This window comes from Carcharodon carcharias, chromosome 2 (genome assembly GCF_017639515.1).
Source record: "Carcharodon carcharias isolate sCarCar2 chromosome 2, sCarCar2.pri, whole genome shotgun sequence".
NCBI lineage: Eukaryota > Metazoa > Chordata > Chondrichthyes > Lamniformes > Lamnidae > Carcharodon > Carcharodon carcharias.
The window spans coordinates 102,271,969-102,296,018 of NC_054468.1; positions in this window are offsets into that span (position 1 = coordinate 102,271,969).

Below are 24,050 nucleotides of genomic sequence, written 5' to 3' on the forward strand. Positions count from 1 at the left end.
CAATCTCCCGACTCCCTCTCCTCTCTCGCTATTTTCAATCTCCTGACTCCCTCTCCTCTCTTGCTATTTTCAATCTCCCGACAGCCTCTCCACTCGCCCTGTTTTCAATCTCCCGACTGTCTCTCCTCTTACCCTGTTTTCAATCTCACAACTCCATTTCCTCTCGCGCTCTTTTCAATCTCCCAATTGACTCTCCTCTCGCGCTGTTTTCAATCTCCCGACTGGCTCTCCTCTCACGCTTTTTTCAATGTCCCGACTGCCTCTGCACTCGCACTGTTCAATCTCTTTACTCTCTCTCCAATCGCACTGTTTTCAATCTCTTTACTCCCTCTCCTCTCGCACTGTTTTCAATCTCTTCACTCCCTCTCCTCTCGCACTGTTTTCAATCTCTTTACTCCCTCTCCTCTCGCGCTGTTTTCAATCTCCCGACATCCTCTCCTCTCGCGCTGTTTTCAATCTCCCGACTGCCTCTCCTCTCACGCTGTTTTCAATCTCCCAGCTCCCTCTCCTCTCTCGCTGTTTTCAATCTTCCGAATGACTCTCCACTTGTGCAGTTTACAATCTCCAGACTGCTTCTCCTCTCTCGCTGTTTTTAATCACCTGACTGCCTCTCCTCTCCTGTTGTTCTCAATCTCCCGGCTGCCTCTCCGCTCGCGTGTTTTCAATCTACCGACTGACTCTCCTCTTGTGCTGTTTTCAATCTCCCTCCTGCCTCTCCACTCGCGCTGTTTTCAATCTCACAAGTTGCTCTCCAGTTACGCTCTTTAAATTCGCTTTACTCCCTCTCCTCTCGCGCTGTTTTCAATCTCACAACGCACTCTCCACTTGCGCTGTTTTCAATCACCCGACTGCCTCTCCTCTCGCGCTGTTTTCAATCTCCCAACTGACTCTCCTCTCACGCTGTTTCCAATCTTCCGACTGACTCTCCTCTCACGCTGTTTTCAATCTCCCGACTCCCTCTCCTCTCTCGCTGTTTTCAATCTCCCGACTGCCTCTCCTCTCCTGTTGTTCTCAATCTCCTGGCTGCCTCTCCTCTTGTATTGTTCTCAAACTCCCAGCTGCCTCTCCACTCGCGCTGTTTTCAATCTCACAAGTTGCTCTCCAGTTACGCTCTTTAAATTCGCTTTACTCCCTCTCCTCTCGCGCTGTTTTCAATCTCACAACACACTCTCCACTTGCGCTGTTTTCAATCACCCGACTGCCTCTGCTCTCGCGCTGTTTTCAATCTCCCAACTGACTCTCCTCTCGTGCTGTTTTCAATCTTCCGAATGCCTCTCCTCTCGTGTTGTTCTCAAACTCCCGGCTGCCTCAAATCTCGCACTGTTTTCAATCACATGACTTGCTCTCCAGTTGCGCTCTTTTCAATCGCTTTACTCCCTCTCCACTTGCGATGTTTTCAATCTCTTTATTCCTTCTCCTTGTGCGCTGTTTTCAATCTCCCTCCTGCCTCTCCACTCGCACTGTTTTCAATCTCTTTACTCCCTCTCCTCTCGCACTGTTTTCAATCTCCCGACTGAGTCTCCTCTCGCGCTGTTTTCGGTCTCCCGACTGCCTCTGCTCTCTCGCTTTTCTCAATCTCCCGACTTCCACTCCTGTCGCACTAGTTTCATTCTCTTGACTGCCTCTCTTTTCACACTATTTTCAATCTCCCGACTCCCTCTCCTCTCTCGCTGTTTTCAATCTCCCGACTGCCTCTCCTATCGCGCTGTTTTCAAACTCATGACTGTCTCTCCTCTTGCACTGTTTTCAATCTCCCGACTCCCTCTCCTCTCGCACTGTTTTCAATCTCCCGACTCCCTCTCCTCTCGCACTGTTTTCAATCTCTTTACTCCCTCTCCTCTCGCGCTGTTTTCAATCTCCCGACTCCCTCTCCTCTCGCGCTGTTTTCAATCTCCCGACTTCCTCTCCTCTCTCGCTGTTTTCAATCTCCCGACTGCCTCTCCACTCGCATTGTTCAATCTCTTTACTCCCTCTCCTCTCGCACTGTTTTCAATCTCTTTACTCCCTCTCCTCTCGCGCTGTTTTCAATCTCCCGACTGCCTCTCCTCTCACGCTGTTTTCAATCTCCCAACTCCCTCTCCTCTCTCGCTGTTTTCAATCTTCCGAATGACTCTCCACATGTGTAGTTTACAATCTCCAGACTGCTTCTCCTCTCTCGCTGTTTTTAATCACCTGACTGCCTCTCCTCTCCTGTTGTTCTCAATCTCCCGGCTGCCTCTCCGCTCGCGTGTTTTCAATCTACCGACTGACTCTCCTCTTGTGCTGTTTTCAATCTCCCTCCTGCCTCTCCTCTTGCGCTGTTTTCAATCTCCCTCCTGCCTCTCCACTCGCTCAGTTTTCAATCTCCCGACTGCCTCTCCACTCGCTCTGTTTTCAATCTCCCGACTGCCTCTCCTCTCGCGCTGTTTTCAATCTCACGACTGCCTCTCCTCTCGCGCTGTTTCCAATCTCCCAACTGCCTCTCCACTCCTGTTGTTCTCAATCTCCCGACTGCCTCTCCTCTCACGCTGTTTTCAATCTCACGACTTGCTCTCCAGTTGCACTTTTTTCAATCGCTTTACTCCCTCTCCTCTCGCACTGTTTTCAATCTCACGACACACTCTCCACATGCGCTGTTTTCAATCTCTTTATTCCCTCTCCTTACGCAGTGTTTTCAATCTCTCGCCTGCCTCTCCTCTCTCACTCTTTTCAATCTCCCGACTCCCTCTCCTCTCCTGTTGTTCTCAATCTCCCGGCTGCCTCTCCTCTCTCGCTGTTTTCAATCTACCGACTGACTCTCCTCTTGTGCTGTTTTCAATCTCCCTCCTGCCTCTCCTCTTGCGCTGTTTTCAATCTCCCTCCTGCCTCTCCTCTTGCGCTGTTTTCAATCTCCCGACTGCCTCTCCTCTCGCTCTGTTTTAAATCTCTCGACTCCTTCTCCTCTCGCGCTGTTTTCAATGTCACGACTTCCTCTCCTCTCGTGCGGTTTTCAATCTCTCGACTGCCTCTCCTCTCGCACTGTTTTCAATCTCTTGACTGCCTCTCCTCTCACACTATTTTCAATTTCCCAACTGACTCTCCACTCGCGCTTTCAATCTCCCGAATGCCTCTCCTCTCTCACTGTTTTCATTCTCCCGCCTGCTTCTCCTCTCGCGCTGTTTTCAATCACCCGACTGCCTCTCCTCTCGCGCTGTTTTCAGTCTCCCACCTGATTCTCCCCTTGCGTTGTTTTCAATCTCCTGACTGCCGCTCCTCTCACACTGTTTTCAATCTCCCGACTGACTGTCCTCTCGTGCTGTTTTTAATCTCCCACCTGCCTCTCATCTCGCGCTGTTTTTAATCTCCCAACTGACTCAACTCTCGCGCCATTTTCGTTCTACCGATTGACTCTCCTCTCGCGCTGTTTTCAATCCCTCGAATGCCCCTCCTCTCGCACTGTTTTCAATCTCTTTACTCCCTCGCCTCTCGGGCGGTTTTCAATCTCCCGACTACCTCTCCCCTCGCATTGTTTTCAATCCCTTTACTCCCTCTCCTCTCGCGCTGTTTTCAATCTCCCGACTGCCTCTCCTGTCTCGCTTTTTTCAATGTCCCGACTGCCTCTCCTCTCGCGCTGTTCTCAATCTCCCGACTGCCTCTCCTCTCGCGCTGTGCTCAATCTCCCAACTCCCTCTCCTCTCGCGCTGTTTTCAATCTCCCAACTACCTCTCCTCTCACGCTGTTTTCAATCTCCCAACTACCTCTCCTCTCACGCTGTTTTCAATCTCCCACCTGCCTCTCCTCTCACGCTGTTTGCAATCTTCCGACTGAATCTACACTTGCGCAGTATTCAATCTCCTGACTGCCTCTCCACTCGCACTGTTTTCAATCTCCCGACTGCGCCTCTTCTCTCACTGTTTTCAATCTCCCGACGGCCTCTCCTCTTGCGCTGCTTTCAATCTCCCGACTCCCTCTCCTCTCTCGCTATTTTCAATCTCCCGACTCCCTCTCCTCTCTTGCTATTTTCAATCTCCCGACTGCCTCTCCACTCGCCCTGTTTTCAATCTCCCGACTGTCTCTCCTCTTACCCTGTTTTCAATCTCACAACTCCATTTCCTCTCGCGCTCTTTTCAATCTCCCAATTGACTCTCCTCTCGCGCTGTTTGCAATCTTCCGACTGCCTCTCCTCTCTCGCTTTTTTCAATGTCCCGACTGCCTCTGCACTCGCACTGTTCAATCTCTTTACTCCCTCTCCGATCGCACTGTTTTCAATCTCTTTACTCCCTCTCCTCTCGCGCTGTTTTCAATCTCCCGACATCCTCTCCTCTCGCGCTGTTTTCAATCTCCCGACTGCCTCTCCTCTCACGTTGTTTTCAATCTCCCAACTCCCTCTCCTCTCTCGCTGTTTTCAATCTTCCGAATGACTCTCCACTTGTGCAGTTTACAATCTCCAGACTGCTTCTCCTCTCTCGCTGTTTTTAATCACCTGACTGCCTCTCCTCTCCTGTTGTTCTCAATCTCCCGGCTGCCTCTCCGCTCGCGTGTTTTCAATCTACCGACTGACTCTCCTCTTGTGCTGTTTTCAATCTCCCTCCTGCCTCTCCTCTTGCGCTGTTTTCAATCTCCCTCCTGCCTCTCCACTCGCTCAGTTTTCAATCTCCCTCCTGCCTCTCCACTCGCTCTGTTTTCAATCTCCCGACTGCCTCTCCTCTCGCGCTGTTTTCAATCTCCCGACTGCCTCTCCTCTCGCGCTGTTTCCAATCTCCCGACTGCTTCTCCTCTCACGCTGTTTTCAATCTCACGACTGCCTCTCCTCTCGCGCTGTTTCCAATCTCCCAACTGCCTCTCCACTCCTGTTGTTCTCAATCTCCCGACTGCCTCTCCTCTCACGCTGTTTTCAATCTCACGACTTGCTCTCCAGTTGCACTTTTTTCAATCGCTTTACTCCCTCTCCTCTCGCACTGTTTTCAATCTCACGACACACTCTCCACATGCGCTGTTTTCAATCTCTTTATTCCCTCTCCTTACGCAGTGTTTTCAATCTCTCGCCTGCCTCTCCTCTCTCACTCTTTTCAATCTCCCGACTCCCTCTCCTCTCCTGTTGTTCTCAATCTCCCGGCTGCCTCTCCTCTCTCGCTGTTTTCAATCTACCGACTGACTCTCCTCTTGTGCTGTTTTCAATCTCCCTCCTGCCTCTCCTCTTGCGCTGTTTTCAATCTCCCTCCTGCCTCTCCACTCGCACTGTTTTCAATCTCTTTACTCCCTCTCCTCTCGCGCTGTTTTCAATCTCTTTACTCCATCTCCTCTCGCGCTGATTTCAATCTCTTTACTCCATCTCCTCTCGCGCTGTTTTCAATCTCCCGACTCCCTCTCCTCTCGCACTGTTTTCAATCTCCCGACTTCCTCTCCTCTCGCGCTGTTTTCAATCTCCCGACTCCCTCTCCTCTCTCGCTTTTTACAATCTCCCGACTGCCTCTCCACTCGCACTGTTCAATCTCTTTACTCCCTCTCCGATCGCACTGTTTTCAATCTCTTTACTCCCTCTCCTCTCGCACTGTTTTCAATCTCTTTACTCCCTCTCCTCTCACGCTGTTTTCAATCTCCCGACTCTCTCTTCTCTCTCGCTGTTTTCAATCTTCCGAATGACTCTCCACTTGTGCAGTTTACAATCTCCAGACTGCTTCTTCTCTCTCGCTGTTTTTAATCACCTGACTGCCTCTCCTCTCATGTTGTTCTCAATCTCCCAGCTGCCTCTCCGCTCGCTCAGTTTTCAATCTCCCGACTGCCTCCGTCTCACTCTGTTTTCAATCTCATGAGTGCCTCTCCTCTCGCGCTGTTTCCAATCTCCCAACTGCCTCTCCACTCACGCTGTTTTCAATCTCCCGACTGCTTCTCCTCTCACGCTGTTTTCAATCTCACGACTTGCTCTCCAGTTGCGCTCTTTTCAATCGCTTTACTCCCTCTCCACTTGCGCTGTTTTCAATCTCTTTATTCCTTCTCCTTGTGCACTGTTTTCAATCTCCCTCCTGCCTCTCCACTCGCACTGTTTTCAATCTCTTTACTCCCTCTCCTCTCGCACTGTTTTCAATCTCCCGACTGAGTCTCCTCTCGCGCTGTTTTCAGTCTCCCGACTGCCTCTGCTCTCTCGCTTTTCTCAATCTCCCGACTGCCACTCCTGTCGCACTAGTTTCATTCTCTTGACTACCTCTCTTTCAACACTATTTTCAATCTCGCGACTCCCTCTCCTCTCTCGCTGTTTTCAATCTCCCGACTCCCTCTCCTCTCGCGCTGTTTTCAATCTCCTGACTGTCTCTCCTCTTGCACGGTTTTCAATCTCCCGACTCCCTCTCCTCTCGCACTGTTTTCAATCTCCCGACTCCCTCTCCTCTCGCACTGTTTTCAATCTCTTTACTCCCTCTCCTCTCGCGCTGTTTACAATCTCCCGACTGCCTCTCCTCTCGCGCTGTTTTCAATCTCCCGACTCCCTCTCCTCTCCCGCTGGTTTCAATCTCCCGACTTCCTCTCCTCTCGCGTTGTTTTCAATCTCCCGACTGCCTCTCCACTCGCATTGTTCAATCTCTTTACTCCCTCTCCTCTCGCACTGTTTTCAATCTCTTTACTCCCTCTCCTGTCGCACTGTTTTCAATCTCTTTACTCCATCTCCTCTCGCGCTGTTTTCAATCTCCCGACATCCTCTCCTCTCGCACTGTTTTCAATCTCCCAACTGAATCTCCTCTCTCGCTGTTTGCAATCTTCCGACTGACTCTCCTCTTGTGCAGTTTACAATCTCCAGACAGCTTCTCCTCTCTCGCTGTTTTTAATCTCCCGACTGCCTCTACTCTCCTGTTGTTCTCAATCTCCTGGCTGCCTCTCCTCTCTCGCTGTTTTCAATCTCCCGACTCCCTCTCCTCTCGCGCTGTTTTCAATCTCCCGACTTCCTCTCCTCTCGCGTTGTTTTCAATCTCCCGACTGCCTCTCCACTCGCATTGTTCAATCTCTTTACTCCCTCTCCTCTCGCACTGTTTTCAATCTCTTTACTCCCTCTCCTGTCGCACTGTTTTCAATCTCTTTACTCCATCTCCTCTCGCGCTGTTTTCAATCTCCCGACTCCCTCTCCTCTCGCGCTGTTTTCAATCTCCCGACTGCCTCTCCTCTCGCGCTGTTTTCAATCTCCCGACTGCCTCTCCTCTCGCGCTGTTTCCAATCTCCCGACTGCTTCTCCTCTCTCGCTGTTTTCAATCTCACGACTTGCTCTCCAGTTGCACTTTTTTCAATCGCTTTACTCGCTCTCCTCTCGCACTGTTTTCAATCTCACGACACACTCTCCACATGCGCTGTTTTCAATCTCTTTATTCCCTCTCCTTACGCAGTGTTTTCAATCTCTCGACTGCCTCTCCTCTCTCACTGTTTTCAATCTCCCGACTACCTCTCCTCTCCTGTTGTTCTCAATCTCCCGGCTGCCTCTCCTCTCTCGCTGTTTTCAATCTACCGACTGACTCTCCTCTTGTGCTGTTTTCAATCTCCCTCCTGCCTCTCCTCTCGCGCTGTTTTCAATCTGCCAACTGCCTCTCCTCTCTCGCTGTTTTAAATCTCTCGACTCCTTCTCCTCTCGCGCTGTTTTCAATGTCACGACTTCCTCTCCTCTCGTGCGGTTTTCAATCTCTCGACTGCCTCTCCTCTCGCACTGTTTTCAATCTCACGACTTGCTCTCCAGTTGCGCTCTTTTCAATCGCTTTACTCCCTCTCCACTTGCGCTGTTTTCAATCTCTTTATTCCTTCTCCTTGTGCGCTGTTTTCAATCTCCCTCCTGCCTCTCCACTCGCACTGTTTTCAATCTCTTTACTCCCTCTCCTCTCGCACTGTTTTCAATCTCCCGACTGAGTCTCCTCTCGCGCTGTTTTCAGTCTCCCCACTGCCTCTGCTCTCTCGCTTTTCTCAATCTCCCGACTGCCACTCCTGTCGCACTAGTTTCATTCTCTTGACTACCTCTCTTTCAACACTATTTTCAATCTCCCGACTCCCTCTCCTCTCTCGCTGTTTTCAATCTCCCGACTGCCTCTCCTCTCGCGCTGTTTTCAATCTCCTGACTGTCTCTCCTCTTGCACGGTTTTCAATCTCCCGACTCCCTCTCCTCTCGCACTGTTTTCAATCTCCCGACTCCCTCTCCTCTCGCACTGTTTTCAATCTCTTTACTCCCTCTCCTCTCGCGCTGTTTTCAATCTCCCGACTGCCTCTCCTCTCGCGCTGTTTTCAATCTCCCGACTCCCTCTCCTCTCGCGCTGGTTTCAATCTCCCGACTTCCTCTCCTCTCGCGTTGTTTTCAATCTCCCGACTGCCTCTCCACTCGCATTGTTCAATCTCTTTACTCCCTCTCCTGTCGCACTGTTTTCAATCTCTTTACTCCCTCTCCTGTCGCACTGTTTTCAATCTCTTTACTCCATCTCCTCTCGCGCTGTTTTCAATCTCCCGACATCCTCTCCTCTCGCACTGTTTTCCATCTCCCAACTGACTCTCCTCTCTCGCTGTTTGCAATCTTCCGACTGACTCTCCTCTTGTGCAGTTTACAATCTCCAGACAGCTTCTCCTCTCTCGCTGTTTTTAATCTCCCGACTGCCTCTACTCTCCTGTTGTTCTCAATCTCCCGGCTGCCTCTCCTCTCTCGCTGTTTTCAATCTCCCGACTCCCTCTCCTCTCGCGCTGTTTTCAATCTCCCGACTTCCTCTCCTCTCGCGTTGTTTTCAATCTTCCGACTGCCTCTCCACTCGCATTGTTCAATCTCTTTACTCCCTCTCCTCTCGCACTGTTTTCAATCTCTTTACTCCCTCTCCTGTCGCACTGTTTTCAATCTCTTTACTCCATCTCCTCTCGCGCTGTTTTCAATCTCCCGACTCCCTCTCCTCTCGCGCTGTTTTCAATCTCCCGACTACTTCTCCTCTCGCGCTGTTTTCAATCTCCCGACTGCCTCTCCTCTCGCGCTGTTTTCAATCTCCCGACTGCTTCTCCTCTCTCGCTGTTTTCAATCTCACGACTTGCTCTCCAGTTGCACTTTTTTCAATCGCTTTACTCGCTCTCCTCTCGCACTGTTTTCAATCTCACGACACACTCTCCACATGCGCTGTTTTCAATCTCTTTATTCCCTCTCCTTACGCAGTGTTTTCAATCTCTCGACTGCCTCTCCTCTCTCACTGTTTTCAATCTCCCGACTACCTCTCCTCTCCTGTTGTTCTCAATCTCCCGGCTGCCTCTCCTCTCTCGCTGTTTTCAATCTACCGACTGACTCTCCTCTTGTGCTGTTTTCAATCTCCCTCCTGCCTCTCCTCTCGCGCTGTTTTCAATCTCTCGACTCCTTCTCCTCTCGCGCTGTTTTCAATGTCACGACTTCCTCTCCTCTCGTGCGGTTTTCAATCTCTCGACTGCCTCTCCTCTCGCACTGTTTTCAATCTCGCGACTGCCTCTCCTCTCGCGCTGTTTTCAATCACCCGACTGCCTCTCATCTCGCGCTGTTTTCAGTCTCCCACCTGATTCTCCCCTTGCATTGTTTTCAATCTCCTGACTGCCTCTCCTCTCACACTGTTTTCAATCTCCCGACTGACTGTCCTCTCGTGCTGTTTTTAATCTCCCACCTGCCTCTCATCTCGCGCTGTTTTTAGTCTCCCAACTGACTCAACTCTCGCGCCATTTTCGTTCTACCGATTGACTCTCCTCTCGCGCTGTTTTCAATCCCTCGAATGCCCCTCCTCTCGCACTGTTTTCAATCTCTTTACTCCCTCGCCTCTCGGGCTGTTTTCAATCTCCCGACTACCTCTCCCCTCGCACTGTTTTCAATCTCTTTACTCCCTCTCCTCTCGCGCTGTTTTCAATCTCCCAACAGGCTCTCCCGTCTCGCTTTTTTCAATGTCCCGACTGCCTCTCCTCTCGCGCTGTTCTCAATCTCCCGACTGCCTCTCCTCTCGCGCTGTGCTCAATCTCCCAACTCCCTCTCCTCTCGCGCTGTTTTCAATCTCCCAACTACCTCTCCTCTCACACTGTTTTCAATCTCCCAACTACCTCTCCTCTCACGCTGTTTTCAATCTCCCACCTGCCTCTCCTCTCACGCTGTTTGCAATCTTCCGACTGAATCTACACTTGCGCAGTATTCAATCTCCTGACTGCCTCTCCACTCGCACTGTTTTCAATCTCCCGACTGCGCCTCTTCTCTCACTGTTTTCAATCTACAGACGGCCTCTCCTCTTGCGCTGCTTTCAATCTCCCGACTCCCTCTCCTCTCTCGCTATTTTCAATCTCCTGACTCCCTCTCCTCTCTTGCTATTTTCAATCTCCCGACAGCCTCTCCACTCGCCCTGTTTTCAATCTCCCGACTGTCTCTCCTCTTACCCTGTTTTCAATCTCACAACTCCATTTCCTCTCGCGCTCTTTTCAATCTCCCAATTGACTCTCCTCTCGCGCTGTTTTCAATCTCCCGACTGGCTCTCCTCTCACGCTTTTTTCAATGTCCCGACTGCCTCTGCACTCGCACTGTTCAATCTCTTTACTCTCTCTCCAATCGCACTGTTTTCAATCTCTTTACTCCCTCTCCTCTCGCACTGTTTTCAATCTCTTTACTCCCTCTCCTCTCGCACTGTTTTCAATCTCTTTACTCCCTCTCCTCTCGCGCTGTTTTCAATCTCCCGACATCCTCTCCTCTCGCGCTGTTTTCAATCTCCCGACTGCCTCTCCTCTCACGCTGTTTTCAAGCTCCCAGCTCCCTCTCCTCTCTCGCTGTTTTCAATCTTCCGAATGACTCTCCACTTGTGCAGTTTACAATCTCCAGACTGCTTCTCCTCTCTCGCTGTTTTTAATCACCTGACTGCCTCTCCTCTCCTGTTGTTCTCAATCTCCCGGCTGCCTCTCCGCTCGCGTGTTTTCAATCTACCGACTGACTCTCCTCTTGTGCTGTTTTCAATCTCCCTCCTGCCTCTCCACTCGCTCAGTTTTCAATCTCCCTCCTGCCTGTCCACTCGCTCTGTTTTCAATCTCCCGACTGCCTCTCCTCTCGCGCTGTTTTCAATCTCCCGACTGCCTCTCCTCTCGCGCTGTTTCCAATCTCCCGACTGCTTCTCCTCTCACGCTCTTTAAATTCGCTTTACTCCCTCTCCTCTCGCGCTGTTTTCAATCTCACAACGCACTCTCCACTTGCGCTGTTTTCAATCACCCGACTGCCTCTCCTCTCGCGCTGTTTTCAATCTCCCAACTGACTCTCCTCTCACGCTGTTTCCAATCTTCCGACTGACTCTCCTCTCACGCTGTTTTCAATCTCCCGACTCCCTCTCCTCTCTCGCTGTTTTCAATCTCCCGACTGCCTCTCCTCTCCTGTTGTTCTCAATCTCCTGGCTGCCTCTCCTCTTGTATTGTTCTCAAACTCCCAGCTGCCTCTCCACTCGCGCTGTTTTCAATCTCACAAGTTGCTCTCCAGTTACGCTCTTTAAATTCGCTTTACTCCCTCTCCTCTCGCGCTGTTTTCAATCTCACAACACACTCTCCACTTGCGCTGTTTTCAATCACCTGACTGCCTCTGCTCTCGCGCTGTTTTCAATCTCCCAACTGACTCTCCTCTCACGCTGTTTCCAATCTTCCGACTGACTCTCCTCTCGTGCTGTTTTCAATCTTCCGAATGCCTCTCCTCTCGTGTTGTTCTCAAACTCCCGGCTGCCTCAAATCTCGCACTGTTTTCAATCACATGACTTGCTCTCCAGTTGCGCTCTTTTCAATCGCTTTACTCCCTCTCCACTTGCGCTGTTTTCAATCTCTTTATTCCTTCTCCTTGTGCGCTGTTTTCAATCTCCCTCCTGCCTCTCCACTCGCACTGTTTTCAATCTCTTTACTCCCTCTCCTCTCGCACTGTTTTCAATCTCCCGACTGAGTCTCCTCTCGCGCTGTTTTCGGTCTCCCGACTGCCTCTGCTCTCTCGCTTTTCTCAATCTCCCGACTGCCACTCCTGTCGCACTAGTTTCATTCTCTTGACTGCCTCTCTTTTCACACTATTTTCAATCTCCCGACTCCCTCTCCTCTCTCGCTGTTTTCAATCTCCCGACTGCCTCTCCTATCGCGCTGTTTTCAAACTCATGACTGTATCTCCTCTTGCACTGTTTTCAATCTCCCGACTCCCTCTCCTCTCGCACTGTTTTCAATCTCCCGACTCCCTCTCCTCTCGCACTGTTTTCAATCTCTTTACTCCCTCTCCTCTCGCGCTGTTTTCAATCTCCCGACTCCCTCTCCTCTCGCGCTGTTTTCAATCTCCCGACTTCCTCTCCTCTCTCGCTGTTTTCAATCTCCCGACTGCCTCTCCACTCGCATTGTTCAATCTCTTTACTCCCTCTCCTCTCGCACTGTTTTCAATCTCTTTACTCCCTCTCCTGTCGCACTGTTTTCAATCTCTTTACTCCATCTCCTCTCGCGCTGTTTTCAATCTCCCGACATCCTCTCCTCCCGCACTGTTTTCAATCTCCAGACTGCCTCTCCTCTCGCACTGTTTTCCATTTCCCAACTGACTCTCCTCTCGCGCTGTTTCCAATCTCCCAACTGCCTCTCCACTCCTGTTGTTCTCAATCTCCCGACTGCCTCTCCTCTCACGCTGTTTTCAATCTCACGACTTGCTCTCCAGTTGCACTTTTTTCAATCGCTTTACTCCCTCTCCTCTCGCACTGTTTTCAATCTCACGACACACTCTCCACATGCGCTGTTTTCAATCTCTTTATTCCCTCTCCTTACGCAGTGTTTTCAATCTCTCGACTGCCTCTCCTCTCTCACTGTTGTCAATCTCCCGACTCCCTCTCCTCTCCTGTTGTTCTCAATCTCCCGGCTGCCTCTCCTCTCTCGCTGTTTTCAATCTCCCTCCTGCCTCTCCTCTTGCGCTGTTTTCAATCTCCCGACTGCCTCTCCACTCGCACTGTTTTCAATCTCTTTACTCCATCTCCTCTCACGCTGTTTTCAATCTCTTTACTCCATCTCCTCTCGCGCTGTTTTCAATCTCCCGACTCCCTCTCCTCTCGCACTGTTTTCAATCTCCCGACTTCCTCTCCTCTCGCGCTGTTTTCAATCTCCCGACTCCCTCTCCTCTCTCGCTTTTTACAATCTCCCGACTGCCTCTCCACTCGCACTGTTCAATCTCTTTACTCCCTCTCCGATTGCACTGTTTTCAATCTCTTTACTCCCTCTCCTCTCGCGCTGTTTTCAATCTCCCGACTCCCTCTCCTCTCTCGCTGTTTTCAATCTTCCGAATGACTCTCCACTTGTGCAGTTTACAATCTCCAGACTGCTTCTCCTCTCTCGCTGTTTTTAATCACCTGACTGCCTCTCCTCTCCTGTTGTTCTCAATCTCCCAGCTGCCTCTCCGCTCGCGCTGTTTTCAATCTACTGACTGACTCTCCCCTTGTGCTGTTTTCAATCTCCCTCCTGCCTCTCCGCTCGATCAGTTTTCAATCTCCCGACTGCCTCCGTCTCGCTCTGTTTTCAATCTCCCGACTGCCTCGCCTCTCGCGCTGTTTCCAATCTCCCAACTGCCTCTCCACTCACGCTGTTTTCAATCTCACGACTTGCTCTCCAGTTGCACTTTTTTCAATCGCTTTACTCCCTCTCCTCTCGCGCTGTTTTCAATCTCACGACACACTCTCCACATGCGCTGTTTTCAATCTCTTTATTCCCTCTCCTTACGCAGTGTTTTCAATCTCTCGACTGCCTCTCCTCTCTCACTGTTTTCAATCTCCCGACTGCTTCTCCTCTCTCGCTGTTTTCAATCTCACTACTTGCTCTCCAGTTGCACTTTTTTCAATCGCTTTACTCCCTCTCCTCTCGCGCTGTTTTCAATCTCCCGACTCCCTCTCCTCTCATGCTGTTTTCAATCTCCCGACTCCCTCTCCTCTCCTGTTGTTCTCAATCTCCCGGCTGCCTCTCCTCTCTCGCTGTTTTCAATCTACCGACTGACTCTCCACTCGCTCAGTTTTCAATCTCCCGACTGCCTCCGTCTCGCACTGTTTTCAATTTCTTTATTCCCTCTGCTTGCGCGCTGTTTTCAATCTCTCGACTGCCTTTCCTCTCGCGCTGTTTTAAATCTCCCAACTGACTCTCCTCTCACGCTGTTTGCAATCTTCCGACTGACTCTCCTCTTGCGCAGTTTACAATCTACCGACCTCCTCTCCTCTCGCGCTGTTTTCAATCTCCCAACTGCTTCTCGTCTCGCGTTTTTCTCAAACTCCCAGCTGCCTCTCCACTCGCGCTGTTTTCAATCTCACAAGTTGCTGTCCAGTTACGCTCTTTAAATTCGCTTTACTCCCTCTCCTCTCGCGCTGTTTTCAATCTCACAACACACTCTCCACTTGCGCTGTTTTCAATCACCCGACTGCCTCTCCTCTCGCGCTGTTTTCAATCTCCCAACTGACTCTCCTCTCACGCTGTTTGCAATCTTCCGACTGACTCTCCTCTCGCGCTGTTTTCAATCTTCCGAATGCTTCTCCTCTCGTGTTGTTCTCAAACTCCCGGCTGCCTCAAATCTCGCACTGTTTTCAATCTCACGACTTGCTCTCCAGTTGCGCTCATTTCAGTCGCTTTACTCCCTCTCCACTTGCGCTGTTTTCAATCTCTTTATTCCTTCTCCTTGTGCGCTGTTTTCAATCACCCGACACCCTCTCCTCTCTCGCTGTTTTCAATCACCCGACACCCTCTGCTCTCGCACTGTTTTCAATCTCCCGACTGCCTCTCCTCTCGCGCTGTTTTCAATCTCCCGACTGCCTCTCCACTCGCACTGTTTTCAATCTCTTTTCTCCCTCTCCACTCGCACTGTTTTCAATCTCTTTTCTCCCTCTCCACTCGCACTGTTTTCAATCTCTTTACTCCCTCTCCTCTCGCAATGTTTTCAATAACCCGACTGAGTCTCCTCTCACGCTGTTTTCAGTCTCCCGACTGCCTCTGCTCTCTCGCTTTTTTCAATCTCCCGACTGCCACTCCTGTCACACTATTTTCATTCTCTTGACTGCCTCTCTTTTCACACTATTTTCAACCTCCTGACTGCCTCTCCTCTCGCGCTGTTTTCAAACTCCAAACTCCCTCTCACTCACTTTTTTCAATCTCCCTCCAGCCTCTCCACTCGCTCTGTTTTCAATCTCATGACTGCTTCTCGTCTCGCACTGTTTTCTATCTCCCGACTGCCTCTCCACTCACAATATTTTCAATCTCTTTACTCCATCTCCTCTCGCGCTGATGTCAATCTGCCGACTAACTCTCCTCTCTCGCTGTTTTCAATCTCCCGACTCACTCTCCTCTCTCGCTCTTTTCAATCTCCCGACTCACTCTCCATTTGCACTGTTTTCAATCTCGCAACTGCCTCTCCTCTCGCGCTGTTTTCAATCTCGCAACTGCCTCTCCTCTCGTGCTGTTTTCAATCTCCCGACTGCCTCTCCACTCACACTGTTTTCAATCTCTTTACTCTCTCTCCTCTCGTGCTGTTTTCAATCTCCCGACTTCCTCTCCTCTCGCGCTGTTTTCAATCTTTTTACTCCCTGTCCTCTCGCGCTGTTTTCAATCTCTTTACTCCCTCTCCTCTCGCGCTGTTTTCAATCTCCCGACATCCTCTCCTCTCGCGCTGTTTTCAATCTCCCGACTGCCTCTCCTCTCACGCTGTTTTCAATCTCCCGACTCCCTCTCCTCTCTCGCTGTTTTCAATCTTCCGAATGACTCTCCACTTGTGCAGTTTACAATCTCCAGACTGCTTCTCCTCTCTCACTGTTTTTAATCACCTGACTGCCTCTCCTCTCCTGTTGTTCTCAATCTCCCAGCTGCCTCTCCGCTAGTGTGTTTTCAATCTACCGACTGACTCTCCTCTTGTGCTGTTTTCAATCTCCCTCCTGCCTCTCCACTCGCTCAGTTTTCAATCTCCCGACTGCCTCTGTCTCGCTCTGTTTTCAATCTCCCGACTGCCTCTCCTCTCGCGCTGTTTTCAATCTCACGACTTGCTCTCCAGTTGCACTTTTTTCAATCGCTTTACTCCCTCTCCTCTCGCGCTGTTTTCAATCTCACGACACACTCTCCACATGCGCTGTTTTCAATCTCTTTATTCCCTCTCCTTGCGCAGTGTTTTCAATCTCTCGACTGCCTCTCCTCTCTCGCTGTTTTCAATCTCCCGACTCCCTCTCCTCTCTCGCTGTTTTCAATCTCCCTCCTGCCTCTCCACTTGCTCAGTTTTCAATCTCTCGACTCACTGTCCTCTTGCGCTGTTTTCAATCTCCCGACTCCCTCTCCTCTCGCATTGTTCAATCTCTTTACTCCCTCTCCTCTCGCACTGTTTTCAATCTCTTTATTCCCTCTCCTCTCGCACTGTTTTCAATCTCTTTATTCCCTCTCCTCTCGCACTGTTTTCAATCTCTTTACTCCCTCTCCTCTCTCGCTGTTTGCAATCTCCCGACTGACTCCCCTCTTGTGCTGTTTTCAATCTCCCTCCTGCCTCTCCACTCGCTCAGTTTTCAATCTCCCGACTGCCTCCGTCTCGCGCTGTTTCCAATCTCCCAACTGCCTCTCCTCTCACGCTGTTTTCAATCTCACGACTTGCTCTCCAGTTGCAGTTTATCCAATCACTTTACTCCCTCTCCTCTCGTGCTGTTTTCAATCTACTGACTGACTCTCCTCTTGTGCTGTTTTCAATCTCCCGACTCTCTCTCCTCTCGCGCTGTTTTCAATCTCCCGACTGTCTCTCCACTCGTGCTGTTTTCAATCTCCCGACTGCCTCTCCACTCGCACTGTTCAATCTCTTTACTCTCTCTCCTCTCGCGCTGTTTTCAATCTCCCGACTGCCTCTCCTCTCGCGCTGTTTTCAATCTTCCGAATGACTCTCCACTTGTGCAGTTTACAATCTCCAGACTGCTTCTCCTCTCTCGCCATTTTTAATCACCTGACTGCCACTCCTCTCCTGTTGTTCTCAATCTCCCGGCTGCCTCTCCTCTTATGCTGTTTTCAATCTACCGACTGACTCTCCTCTCGCGCTGTTTTGAATCTCCCGACTCAATCTCCTCTCTCGCTCTTTTCAATCTCTTTACTCCATCTCCTCTCGCGCTGTTTTCAATCTCTTTACTCCATCTCCTCTCGTGCTATTTTCAATGTCCCTCCTGCCTCTCCACTCGCACTGTTTTCAATCTCTTTACTCCATCTCCTCTCGCGGTTTTCAATCTCCCGACTGCCTCTCCATTCGCACTGTTCAATCTCTTTACTCCCTCTCTGATCGCACTGTTTTCAATCTCTTTACTCCCTCTCCTCTCGCACTGTTTTCAATCTCCCGACATCCTCTCCTCTCGCGCTGTTTTCAATCTCCCGACTGCCTCTCCTCTCACGCTGTTTTTAATCTTCCGAATGACTCTCCACTTGTGCAGTTTACAATCTCCAGACTGCTTCTCCTCTCTCGCTGTTTTTAATCACCTGACTGCCTCTCCTCTCCTGTTGTTCTCAATCTCCCAGCTGCCTCTCCGCTCGCGTGTTTTCAATCTACCGACTGACTCTCCTCTTGTGCTGTTTTCAATCTCCCGACTGCCTCTCCTCTCACGCTGTTTTCAATCTCCCGACTCCCTTTCCTCTCTCGCTGTTTTCAATCTTCCGACATCCTCTCCTCTCGCGCTGTTTTCAATCTCCAGACTGCTTCTCCTCTCTCGCTGTTTTTAATCTTCTGAATGACTCTCCACTTGTGCAGTTTACAATCTCCAGACCGCTTCTCCTCTCTCGCTGTTTTTAATCACCTGACTGCCTCTCCTCTCCTGTTGTTCTCAATCTCCCAGCTGCCTCTCCGCTCGCGTGTTTTCAATCTACCAACTGACTCTCCTCTTGTGCTGTTTTCAATCTCCCTCCTGCCTCTCCACTCACTCTGTTTTCAATCTCTAGACTATATCTCCTCTCGCGCTGTTTTCAATCTCCCGACTGCCTCTCCTCTCGCGCTGTTTTCAATCTCCTGCATGTCACTCCTCTTGCTCTGTTTTCAATCTCCCGACTCCCTCTCCTCTCGCGCTGTTTTGAATGTCCTGACTCCCTCTCCTCTCTCGCTCTTTTCAATCTCCCAAATGACTATCCATTTGCGCTGTTTTTAATCTCCTGACGGCCTCTCCACTCGCACTGTTTTCAATCTCTTTATTCCCTCTCCTCTCGCGCTGTTTTCAATCTCGTTATTCCCTCTCCTTGCGCAGTGTTTTCAATCTCTCGACTGCCTCTCCTCTCGTGCTGTTTTCCATCTCCCAACTGACTCTCCTCTCACGCTGTTTGCAATCTTCTGACTGACTCTCCTCTTGTGCAGTTTACAATCTCCAGACTGTCTCTCCTCTCGCGCTGTTTTCAATCTCCCGACTCCGTCCCCTCTCTCACTGTTATCAATCTCCCGGCTGACTCTCCAATCGCACTGTTTTCAATCTCCCGAATGCCTCTCATCTCTCGCTGTTTTCAATCTCCCGACTGCTTCTCCTTTCGCGCTGTTTTCAATCTCTTTACTCCCTCCCCTCTCGCACTGTTTTCAATCTCTTTACTCCCTCTCCTCTCGCACAGTTTTCAATCTCTTTACTCCCTCTCCTCTCGCGCTGTTTTCAATCTCCCGACTTCCTCTCCTCTCACGCTGTTTTCAATCTCCCGACTGCCTCTCCACTCGCACTGTTCAATCTCTTTACTCCCTCTCCTCTCGCACCGTTTTCAATCTCTTTACTCCCACTCCTCTCGTGCTGTTTTCAATCTCGCGACATCCTCTCCTCTCGCGCTGTTTTCAATCTCCCGACTGCCTCTCCTCTCGCGCTGTTTTCAATCTCCCGACTGCCTCCGTCTCGCGCTGTTTTCAATCTCCCGACTGCTTCTCCTCTCACGCTGTTTTCAATCTCACGATTTGCTCTCCAGTTGCACTTTTTTCAATCGCTTTACTCCCTCTCCTCTCGCGCTGTTTGCAGTCTCACGACACACTCTACACTCGCCCTGTTTTCAGTCTCACGACACACTCTCCACATGCGCTGTTTTCAATCTCTTTATTCCCTCTCCTTGCGCAGTGTTTTCAATCTCTCGATTCCCTCTCCTTGCACGCTGTTTTCAATCTCCTGACACCCTCTCCACTCGCACTGTTTTCAATCTCTTCACTCCCTCTCCTCTCACGCTGTTTTCAATCTCCCAACTGACTCTCCTCTCACGCTGTTTGCAATCTTCCGACTGCCTCTCCTCTCGCGCTGTTTTCAATCTTCCGAATGCCTCTACGCTCATGTTGTTCTCAAACTCCCGGCTGCCTCTCCTCTCGCGCTGTTATCAATCTCACGACTTGCTCCCCAGTTGCGCTCTTTTCAATTGCTTTACTCCCTCTCTTCTCGCGCTGTTTTCAATCTCACGACACACTCTCCACTTGCGATGTTTTCAATCTCTTTATTCCCTCTCCTTGCGCGCTGTTTTCAATCTCCCGACACACTCTCCTATCACGCTGCTTTCAATCTCCCGACTGCCTCTCCACTCACACTGTTTTCAATCTCTTTTCTCCCTCTCCTCTCGCACTGTTTTCAATCTCTTTACGCCCTCTCCTCTCGCGCTGCTTTCAATCTCCCGACTGAATCTCCTCACGCGCTGTTTTCAGTCTCCCGACTGCCTCTGCTCTCTCCCTTTTTCCAATCTCCCGACTGCCGCTCCTGTCACACTATTTTCATTCTCTTGAAATCCTCTCTTTTCACACTAATTTCAATCTCCCGACACCCTCTCCTCTCTCGCTGTTTTCAATCTCCTGACTACCTCTCCTCTCGCGCTGTTTTCAATCTCCCGAGCACCTCTCCTCTCTAGCTGTTTTCAATAACCCGACTCCCTCTCCTCTCTCGCTGTTTTCAATCTCCCGACTGCCTCTCCTCTCTCGCTGTTTTCAATCTCCCGACTGCCTCTCCTCTCGCGCTGTTTTCAATCTCCTGACTGTCTCTCCTCTTGCACCGTTTTCAATCTCCCGACTCCCTCTCCTCTCGCGCTGTTTCCAATCTCCCGAATGCCTCTCCACTCGCCCTGTTGTCAATCTCCCGACTGCTTCTCCTCTCACGCTGTTTTCAATCTCACGACATGCCCTCCATTGCACTTTTTTCAATCGCTTTACTCCCTCTCATCTCGCGCTGTTTTCCGTCTCATGACACACTCTCCACATGCGCTGTTTTCAATCTCTTTATTCCCTCTCCTTGCGCAGTGTTTTCAATCTCTCGACTGCCTCTCCTCTCGCGCTGTTTTCAATCTCCCGAATCCCTCTCCTCTCGCGCTGTTTTCAATCTCCTGACTGCCTCTCCTCTCCTGTTGTTCTCAATCTCCCGGCTGCCTCTCCTCTCGCGCTGTTTTCGATCTACCGACTGACTCTCCTCTTGTGCTGTTTTCAATCTCTATCCTGCCTCTCCACTCTCTCTGTTTTCAATCTCTAGACTACCTCTCCTCTCGCGCTGTTTTCAATCTCCCGACTGCCTCTCCTCTCGCGCTGTTTTCAATCTCCCGACTGCCTCTCCTCTCGCGCTGTTTTCAATCTCCCGACTTCCTCTCCTCTCGCGCTGTTTTCAATCTGCCGACTGCCTCTCCTCTCGCGCTGTTTTCAATCTGCCGACTGCCTCTCCTCTCGCGCTGTTTTCAATCTCCTGCATGTCTCACCTCTTGCTCTGTTTTCAATCTCCCGACTCCCTCTCCTCTCGCGCTGTTTTGAATCTCCCGACTCCCTCTCCTCTCTCGCTCTTTTCAATCTCCCGAATGACTATCCACTTGCGCTGTTTTCAATCTCCTTATTCCCTCTCCTTGCGCAGTGTTTTCAATCTCCCGACTGCCTCTCCTCTCGTGCTGTTTTCCATCTCCCAACTGACTCTCCTCTCACGCTGTTTGCAATCTTCTGACTGACTCTCCTCTTGTGCAGATTACAATCTCCAGACTGTCTCTACTCTCGCGCTGTTTTCAATCTCCCGACTCCGTCCCCTCTCTCACTGTTTTCAATCTCCTGACTGACTCTCCAATCGCACTATTTCAATCTCCCGACTGCCTCTCCTCTCTCGCAGTTTTCAATCTCCCGACTGCCTCTCCTCTCTCACTGTTTTCAATCTCCCGACTGCCTCTCATCTCTCGCTGTTTTCAATCTCCCGACTGCTTCTCCTCTTGCGCTGTTTTCAATCACCCGACTGCTTCTCCTCTCGCGCTGTTTTCAATCTCCCGACTGCCACTCCTGTCGCACTATTTTCATTCTCTTGACTGCCTCTCTTTTCACACTGTTTTCAATCTCCCGACACCCTCTCCTCTCTCGCTGTTTTCAATCTCCTGACTCCCTCTCCTCTCGCACTGTTTTCAATCTCTTTACTCCCTCTCCTCTCGCACTATTTTCAATCTCCCGACTGAGTCTCCTCTTGCGCTGTTTTCAGTCTCCCGACTGCCTCTGCTCTCTCGCTTTTTTCAATCTCCCGACTGCCACTCCTGTCGCACTATTTTCATTCTATTGACTGCCTCTCTTTTCACACTATTTTCAAACTCCCGACTCCCTCTCCTCTCTCGCTGTTTTCAATCTCCTGACTACCTCTCCTCTCGCGCTGTTCTCAATCTCCCGAATCCCTCTCCTCTCTCGCTGTTTTCAATCTACCGACTCCCTCTCCTCTCTCGCTGTTTTCAATCCACCGACCGACTCTCCTCTTGTGCTGTTTTCAATCTCCCTCCAGCCTCTCCACTCGCTCTGTTTTCAATCTCATGACTGCTTCTCGTCTCGCACTGTTTTCAATCTCACGACACACTCTCCACTTGCGCTGTTTTCAATCTCTTTATTCCCTCTCCTTGCGCAGTGTTTTCAATCTCCCGACTGCCTCTCCTCTCGTGCTGTTTTCAATCTCCCAACTGACTCTCCTCTCACACTGTTTCCAATCTTCCGACTGACTCTCCTCTCGCGCTGCTTTCAATCTTCCGAATGCCACTCCTCTCGTGTTGTTCTCAAAACCCCGGCTGCCTCTCCTCTCGCGCTGATTTCAATCTCACGACTTGCTCTCCAGTTGCGCTCCTTTCAATCGCTTTACTCCCTCTCCTCTCGCGCTGTTTTCAATCTCCCGACTGCCTCTCCTCTCGCGCTGTTTTCAATCTCCCGACTGCCTCACATCTCGCGCTGTTTTCAATCTCTCGATTGCCTCTCCTCTCGCGCGGTTTTCAATCTACCGACTGACTCTCCTCTCGCGCTGTTTTCAATCTCCCGACTGCCTCACATCTCGCGCTGTTTTCAATCTCCCGATTGCCTCTCCTCTCGCGCTGTTTTCAATCTCACAACTTGCTCTCCAGTTACGCTCTTTTCAATCGCTTTACTCCCTCTCCTCTCGCGCTGTTTTCAATCTCACAACTTGCTCTCCAGTTACGCTCTTTTCAATCGCTTTACTCCCTCTCCTCTCGCGCTGTTTTCAATCTCACAACACACTCTCCACTTGCGCTGTTTTCAATCTCATTATTCCCTCTCCTTGCGCAGTGTTTTCCATCTCTCGACTGCCTCTCCTCTCGCGCTGTTTTCCATCTCCCAACTGACTCTCCTCTCACGCTGTTTTCAATCTTCTGACTGACTCTCCTCTTGTGCAGTTTACAATCTCCAGACTGTCTCTCCTCTCGCGATGTTTTCAATCTCCCGACTCCGTCCCCTCTCTCACTGTTATCAATCTCCCGGCTGACTCTCCAATCGCACTGTTTTCAATCTCCCGACTGCCTCTCCTCTCTCGCTGTTTTCAATCTTCCGACTGCCTCTCCTCTCTCACTGTTTTCAATCTCCCGAATGCCTCTCATCTCTCGCTGTTTTCAATCTCCCGACTGCCTCTCCTCTCGCGCTGTTTTCAATCCACCGACTGACTCTCCTCTTGTGCTGTTTTCAATCTCCCTCCAGCCTCTCCACTCACTCTGTTTTCAATCTCGCGACATCCTCTCCTCTCGCGCTGTTTTCAATCTCCCTCCTGCCTCTCCACTCGCACTGTTTTCAATCTCTTTACTCCCTCTCCTCTCGCACTGTTTTCAATCTCTTTACTCCCTCTCCTCTTGCGATGTTTTCAATCTCACGACTTGCTCTCCAGTTGCGCTCTTTTCAAACGCTTTACTCCCTCTCTTCTCGCGTTGTTTTCAATCTCACGACACACTCTCCACTCGCCCTGTTTTCAGTCTCACGACACACTCTCCACATGCGCTGTTTTCAATCTCTTTATTCCCTCTCCTTGCGCAGTGTTTTCAATCTCTCGATTCCCTCTCCTTGCACGCTGTTTTCAATCTCCTGACACCCTCTCCACTCGCACTGTTTTCAATCTCTTCACTCCCTCTCCTCTCACGCTGTTTTCAATCTCCCAACTGACTCTCCTCTCACGCTGTTTGCAATCTTCTGACTGCCTCTCCTCTCGCGCTGTTTTCAATCTTCCGAATGCCTCTACGCTCATGTTGTTCTCAAACTCCCGGCTGCCTCTCCTCTCGCGCTGTTATCAATCTCACGACTTGCTCCCCAGTTGCGCTCTTTTCAATTGCTTTACTCCCTCTCTTTTCGCGCTGTTTTCAATCTCACGACACACTCTCCACTTGCGATGTTTTCAATCTCTTTATTCCCTCTCCTTGCGCGCTGTTTTCAATCTCCCGACACACTCTCCTATCGCGCTGTTTTCAATCTCCCGACTGCCTCTCCACTCACACTGTTTTCAATCTCTTTTCTCCCTCTCCTCTCGCACTGTTTTCAATCTCTTTACGCCCTCTCCTCTCACGCTGCTTTCAATCTCCCGACTGAATCTCCTCTCGCGATGTTTTCAGTCTCCCGACTGCCTCTGCTTTCTCGCTTTTTCCAATCTCCCGACTGCCACTCCTGTCGCACTATTTTCATTCTCTTGAATTCCTCTCTTTTCACACTAATTTCAATCTCCCGACACCCTCTCCTCTCTCGCTGTTTTCAATCTCCTGACTACCTCTCCTCTCGCGCTGTTTTCAATCTCCCGAGCACCTCTCCTCTCTAGCTGTTTTCAATAACCCGACTCCCTCTCCTCTCTCGCTGTTTTCAATCTCCCGACTCCCTCTCCTCTCTCGCTGTTTTCAATCTCCCGAATGCCTCTCCTCTCTCGCTGTTTTCAATCTCCCGACTGCCTCTCCTC